Here is a 7,472-nt window from a genome sequence, read left to right on the forward strand (position 1 = left end):
ACATACAAGATAGACTTCCGGATGGTAATTTATCAGTAAGACTACAGATTAAGAGGAATAAAGTTGCTAGACTTGTAAAAAGAAAACGGATCAGTCAATATGGCAATAACTCCTGAATTTGTCGCTCCACTGGTTGTAAATAAAAGTGGGAATCATACGAGACTTTTTCGTTCATAAGATAATAAGATCGGATGTGTTTAAGGATTTGATCAAATCAATTCATCTCTATTCTCATTCAAGTTAGATATGCATCAGATAAAACATAGAATGTTTGAATCATTCTCTCGCAAAATGATAGGTGGAATGCTAAAAAATCGAGACCCAAAGACATGCTCCAAGTTAACTCAAGACACCTAAAAATCTTTAATACACCAAGAATTTTTTTTCTTTTGGGGGGGGGGGGGTGTTATGACCAAGAAAATTGTGAACGACGAATATAAATAGTAAAATAAGACTGGATTGTGAAAAAAGGCGACGAGGCCCGACTAAGGAGGACATTCTTGAAGAAGGTCGGCAACACAACTCCGAGGAGTAAGCAGAATATCTATGCGGCTGTAGCAACTTGCCCGCGCGGTAGCCCAGCGGAAACAGTGGAGAACTCATGAGAAGGTGGTCCTGAGTTCGATTCCCGGGAGACGCTTCAGGCTTTGTCGCATTAATTCCCGACACCCCTATACAGGTGTGGAAGCTACCCAACGTCGGCATACAAAACAAATAAATAAATTAATGTATAAATACATAAATTAATAGATAATTGAATAAATAAATAAGTAGAAATAAATAAACAGATAAATAAATAAATAAGATAAAGAAATAAACAATAATAAAAGCGGTCTGCCTCAACTGACAGGGCTTTGGGGGAGTGAATCGGTGAGTTTTAGCTGTGCCAATTAACCCGCTGGTTGTGGTGACAGGCCAGAGCGTTTTAGATATTTTGTCAAACACCAGGCGATCCTATTCAATTAAAGACAAGATCGAAAGGCCGTGATCGAAGGAACGAAGCCAACCCAGTGGGAAGTGAGAAACCCCTTCGACATGATGGATCTTGTTCTACCTTACGTTAGACAATTCCAAGGACTGGATAATGATAAGATTTCGTGGTGGTGGACTGAAACCGATCCCAGTTTAATCCCTCACTACGGCAGAACTCTTTAAAGATATTGCCTGCTGGTTGTTCTGAATTTTAACATTCAATTAAAAAGGTGAGATTCTTATAGTTATGAACCTTTACCTGTTGTTAACGATTTTGGTATTTGATCTACCTGCCGACAAGCATCTTTATTCACCTGATTTTTTTTAATTAGAATTCATTGATTCCCCCTCCAGACGATTTTATTCAGTTAAGGAAGACATCCTGCCGGAACAAATGACTTAACGGTAGAAGGGCCCTGGGACGTCTCAAATATCCGCAACCTCAGAGAACCTGAGGTTTGTTCATCTTTACAAGCTAATATTTGGGGTAGCTGATCTTAACAAATTTTAACCTAACCTAAATTAATCTAACCTAACTTGACTTAATCTAACCTAACTTGACTTAACCTAACCTAAGCTAACCTAACTTAACCAAACCTAGCCTAACCTATCCTAACCTAATCTAACCCAGCCAAATCTAACCTATCCTAACCTATCGTATTTTAATGTAACCTAACCTATTCTAACCTATCCTATCCTAACCTAACCAAACATAACCTTAATATGATGACCGTCACTGTTGGGGCGATATAAATCTACAAGCTCATTTCTGGGGTTGCCACTCTTTACAAGCTTATATGTGGGTTAGATTAATTATCTTTAAACGGGTACTCTTGGGTTGCTGATATTTACAACGTCTCAGAGCTGTGTTGCTGTAAGGACCACTAAGTGACAGGAAGAGATTTAAGTGTAGCATAAGTAATTACCTTTGCGAGAGTGCAGTGAGTGGGTGGGATGGTAGGAAGGCACTTGCTCCGATGCCCACTGTTGTCACCTCAGCAAGTTCTCAACCACTGCGCCTCGTCAGAGGCGACTCGCTCCTTGGTCGATGCGTAGACGCACGCATGAACACACGCACTGCTTCCAACCTCACTCCCACCCCTACACTCCCTCGTCAACATTTCCATCATCAACCAATGCCTTCATTACTACTGCTGTCAGGAATTGTTTGGATAAAAACGTCAATTCTGACAACGCTATCGCTGTAAACGTGTTTTTTCTATCATTCCTAACGCTGAACAGCGCTATCATTAACGGCAAGTCTTCCACCGCTGCCACCCTTTTCATTATGACCTTTCCATTATCAGCTCGGAACCATTTCATAAGGCTCAGCCGTGCACCAACTCTCGTCGATGAATTTAAGAAAACTCGATACACATGCCTTGATGAATGGTGCAGTAAAACCCACATCGAGATCTGAAGGTATCATGAACTTATTATTAATAATAAGTTCATGGCAACGGCTCTCCATGCCGAGGACGACTTTGGTGAATCTTCTTTTCACAAATCAGCAACATTCGGATTCAGCATAAGCAAAAGTGATAACTTACCTAGCTGCTCCCTCTAATTGCACACGTTTAGCCCCTGTCCTACTTACGCGGCTCGAGTGAGTTCGTTTGAGTAAAAACGACTTTGGTTACAATTCTTTATTTTTCCAATCTCCAAATGTCAAAACACCTTTGCGTCATGTATTGAGAAGCTGAAGGACGAACTAAGAGAAGTTAATCTCACACATTGTTGAATTGTCCTCAGATCCCTTACATGCCTAAGTGTGCCGCCCTGGGGCAAGGTTCTCAGCAACGCCCCCCCTTCCCCCATCACCACTTCCTATTTCCACCATTCCTTACTGCCTATTATGGCTATTGGTTTACAAAATAATTAAACACTTTTTGACAATGTTTTTTAATGTCCCTATTGCAGAAAGAATAAGGGAAAAAATATTTATATTCTGTTGATTCTAACGCAAAATTCGTATATTGCGGTAAAATATTCAGGACTCCTTTGACCTCTTTTATTATAATTATTTTGTCAGCCTTGTGGGCGGCATGTTCAGACTAGAATTGCCGCCTCCCTAAATGTGCCGCATTAGGGCATATGCAACCCCCCTGGCCCCCATGTGAGGCCCCTGATTGTCTGTAGGGAAGTCTATAATACTGCAAGCGAATGCACTAAAAACCCACTATTATTTGGATTTAAGAAAAGAAGGAAATAACGAATTCGTCTTCCAACTTTTCGAATTTACAACATTTGACGAGGATCGTGATGGTGTGACCGGGGGTTCTGGCAGATGAAGACCATAAGGTGAAGGGTGTAACTATATCTGCAGGTACGCCAGTCTAAGTCACTAACGGGTACTACTAAGTATTAATTAATACTAGTGGGTAGAGAGACTGAGTTGTGCACCTTATGCAGATCACAAATATAGAATATTTCTGAGTATCAATAGGTGGATAGATAACAGAAGTATTAGTCAAACTGGTAAAAGGCATGAGCCAAGGGCATTGTAGGGAGCAGATTTGAAACTGACCATCGAATTCAGTGCAACGTCCTCATCAGGTAATGAGTTCCAAATGCTGACGCACCTAAAGGGGCTATCACACTGGACTATTTTTCCTCCAACATCCTATTTACAGTTGAATAACTAGAATATGACTTCCCTTACAGAAATCTAGACTTCTCTAAGAACATTTCAACAGTATGTCTTACATTCGTATCTAGGTTTACAGTCTCCAAGGTCATCATTAAGCTTTGCTATGTATAAGACAATTTGATATTTGGAGATTTGAAAAATACAATATTGTAACCGAAGTCGTTTTTACTCAAACGAACTCTCAACTGTTGGCGCTGGTGAAGAAGCCCCTGGAAGCTGCCCAGTGTGATAAACTTTTAGGGAGAGGAAGCGTTTTCTAGTTTCTAAATAGATGTAATGACAGAATATTGTATAATAAAATAATGTCCAAAGGTAGAAAAAATATAAACCCAAATAACCTTATTGAACGAAGTATAAAGAATATGCTAAACATAAATTGTGTGAAACTGTGAAGTAATGAAAATACTTTTCTATAATCGATACGAGTACATGTCTCAATTTTCATTACTTCACAGTTACACACTATTTATGTTTAGCATATTCTTTATACTTTGTTCAGTAAGGATGGCTTCCTTAACTGAATAAAATCGTCTGGAGGGAGAATGAATGAATTCTAATAATAAAAAAATAAAAAAAATCAGCTGAATAAAGATGCTTGTCAGCAGGTAGATCAAATACCAAAATCGTTAACAACAGGTAAAGGATCAAAACTGTAAGAATCTCACCTTTTTAATTGAATGTTAAAATTCAGAAGAACCAATGTCTTTAAAGAGTTCTGCCGTAGTGAGGGATTAAACTGGGATCGGTTTCATGCCACCATCACGAAATCTTGTCATGATCCAGTCCTTAGAATTGTCTGACGTAAGGCGGAACAAAATCCTTGAAGGGGTTTCTCACTTCCCGCTGGGTTGGCCTCGGTCCTTCGATCACGGCCTTTCGATCTCGTCTTCAGTTGAATGGGATCGCCTGGTGCTAGACAAAACATCTAAGACGCTCTGGCCTGTCACCACAGCCAACGGGTTAATTGGCATAGGTAAAACTCACCGATTCACTCCCCCAAAGCTCTGTCAGTTGCGGCAGACCGCTTTTGTTATGGTTTATCTATTTATCTATTTTGTTTATTTGTTTGTTTATTTACTTATTTATTTATTTATTTATCTATTTGTTTATCTATTTATCTATTTATTCATTCATTTAATTATTTATCTATTTATCTATATATTTAGTTATTTATCTATTTATTTATTCATTTATTTATTTATCTTTTATACCGACGTTGGGTAGCCTTCACACCTGTATAGAGCTGTCGGGGACTAATGCGACAAAGCCTGAAGCGTCTCCCGGGAATCGAACTCAGGACCACCTTCTCATGACTTCGACACTGTATCCGCTGGGCTACCGCATGGGCCAATTGCTACATCCGCATAAATATATGCATCCTGCTTGCTTCTTGGAGCTGTGTTGCCGCCCTCCTTCAACAATGTCCTCCTTAGTCGGGCCTCGTCGCCTTTTTTTCACAATCCAGTCTTATTTCACTATTCATATTCGTCGTTCACAATTTTCTTGGTCACAACACTACCCCCCCCCAAAAAAAAAGTCTTTTCTTGGTGTATTAAAGATTTTTAGATGTTTTTTTAGTTAACTTGGAGCATGTCTTTGTGTCTCGATTTTCTAGTATTCCACTTATCATTTTGTTGGAAAATGGTTCAAACATTCTATGTTTTATCTGATGCATATCTAACTTGAATGAGAATTCAGAAGAAGTGATTTGATCAAACCTTTAAACACACCCGATCTTATCATTTTATGAACGAAAAAGTCTCATACATGATTCCCACTTTTATTTGCAACCGGTGGAGCGATAAATTCAGGACAAGTCTAGCAGCTTCATACCGCATAATCTGTAGTCTTAATGATAATTTATTATTCGGGAGTCTATGTTGTATGTAGTAACGATAGTCTAAGTCTGTAATTAGTGCAATAGTTTTTGGAAATTGGTATCCATATTTAATGTATTCAATGTTTCTTCATAATTGAATATCATCATATCTTTCTCGCCGATTTTTCTACATACGCTTTTGTTGTACAAATCTTTATGTATTCTTCATTATTTCTTATTTTCTAAAGTAATATACTTTTTTGACTTACATTTTCTAAGCTTCATATTCATTATATCAGTCATAATTTTTTCGAATGTATCACTGATGTTGGTTACTGGGAAATAAAATTGGGCTTCACCCTATTGCAATTTATAATTAACTGTACTATTTGAATATTCCAAACGGTTCTGTTGTGGATATGTTTAATAATTCTGAACTCTGTGTTAGACCTTGTCGGACTCGTTTATCTAATCTGATATTTCTATAATTGCAGTTATCATTTACCATAAATTTTCTAACGCATATCTCTAATACCTACAGTTGTCAAGTCTTCTGCTAAATCATCATGATATCAACTATTGCATCAGCTGCTTCACTAATGTCCATAATTAATATTTAACATTTTTATTACCAACTTTATCTACTACTATTATTGAATCAGTCACTACTGAGCATAGGGTTGATTCTGTTGAATTATTTCTCTCTATATAATGACTTATTTTTCGGTATAATCTTATTTGTTTTCATGTATATTAACAATTGTTCATGTGGTGTTGTTTCTGTGAATTTTGATAAGTGCGAATTTTTTTATATTGTTCTACACGATTTCTGGTCTTCTTCACCTCTATCTCCTGTATATTTAAGTGCGATATATATATATATAAATATATGTATATGTTTATATATGTATATATATATATATATATATGTATATGTATATATATACATATATATATATATATATATATATATATATATATATATATATATATATTGAGACATTCTGACAGGTTGACGTAAGCGGAGTAGGAAACACAGGAGTCTTAGTCTTGAGTTTATTCCTGACTAGTTTCGCAGGTTTGCTTTTTCAAAGGAATGGGTTTATAAACGGGCTATGGGCATTATATACATGGGGTGGACCTCACTACCTCCTCGTGTTACCATAGTTGGTGACGAGTGTGAACATTACATTGTGGCTAACGTAACAATGATGAAATTTTACAATTAAATATGATGATAACACTAATAACAAAGAAATTATTATTGGTAATTGTAACAATAATAATGATAACAATGATAATAAAAATGAAAATTTGAATATTTAAATAATAATAGTAACAATAATAATAACAATAATAATAATAATACATACATATATACATATACCAAGGCTTTTTTTTTCCCTTATCAGGGAGGTAGCCAAAAAGGACATCTCATCACCTTACATTTACCCACATTTATCTTCAGCTTTCTTCTATCACACACTCTCCCAAACTCTGTCACCAGCTTCCTCAATACCTCCTCCGATCCTGCCACAAGCGCAGTGTCGTCCGCAAACAACAGCTGGCTCACCTCCCACTTTTTTCCATTTTCCTTAACCATCTCCAATCCCTGACCCACTACCCTTGCATTCACCTCTCGCACCACCCCATCCATGTATAAATTGAACAGCCAGGGTGACATAACGCATCCCTGACGACGGCCCACCTTTACCTCAAACCACTCACTCTCTCCATTTCTAATCCTGACACAAGCTCTACTACTCTCATAAAAACTCTTGACAGCTCCCAGAAGCTTTCCTCCTATCCCGTATATCCGCATAACCTCCCACAGTGCCTTTCTGTCTACCCTGTCGTAAGCCTTTTCCAGATCCATAAAGGCCCAGAAAACATCCTTCCCCTTACCTATAGCTTTCTCGCATATCTGTCTTACCACAAAGATCTGATCTACACAACCTCTACCTGTCCTAAACCCACACTGTTCCTCACCAATTACTCCCTCTGTTCCTCTCCTAATCCTCTCAATCAAGA

General features: G+C 37.7%; 1 protein-coding gene across 1 annotated transcript in view; it reads right to left on the reverse strand.

Annotated features, from left to right (window-relative positions):
* Positions 1-2,006, reverse strand: part of LOC143033701 (uncharacterized) — a 100,902-nt gene extending 98,896 nt beyond the window's left edge. The window contains exon 1 of the mRNA XM_076199185.1: positions 1,899-2,006. The gene's annotated coding sequence lies outside the window, so the exon portion shown is untranslated. The remainder of the gene's footprint in view (positions 1-1,898) is intronic.
* Positions 2,007-7,472: the final 5,466 nt, after the last annotated feature.

Source organism: Oratosquilla oratoria, chromosome 16 (genome assembly GCF_046742065.1).
Source record: "Oratosquilla oratoria isolate Oo_2021 chromosome 16, ASM4674206v1, whole genome shotgun sequence".
NCBI classification, from domain to species: Eukaryota; Metazoa; Arthropoda; class Malacostraca; order Stomatopoda; family Squillidae; genus Oratosquilla; species Oratosquilla oratoria.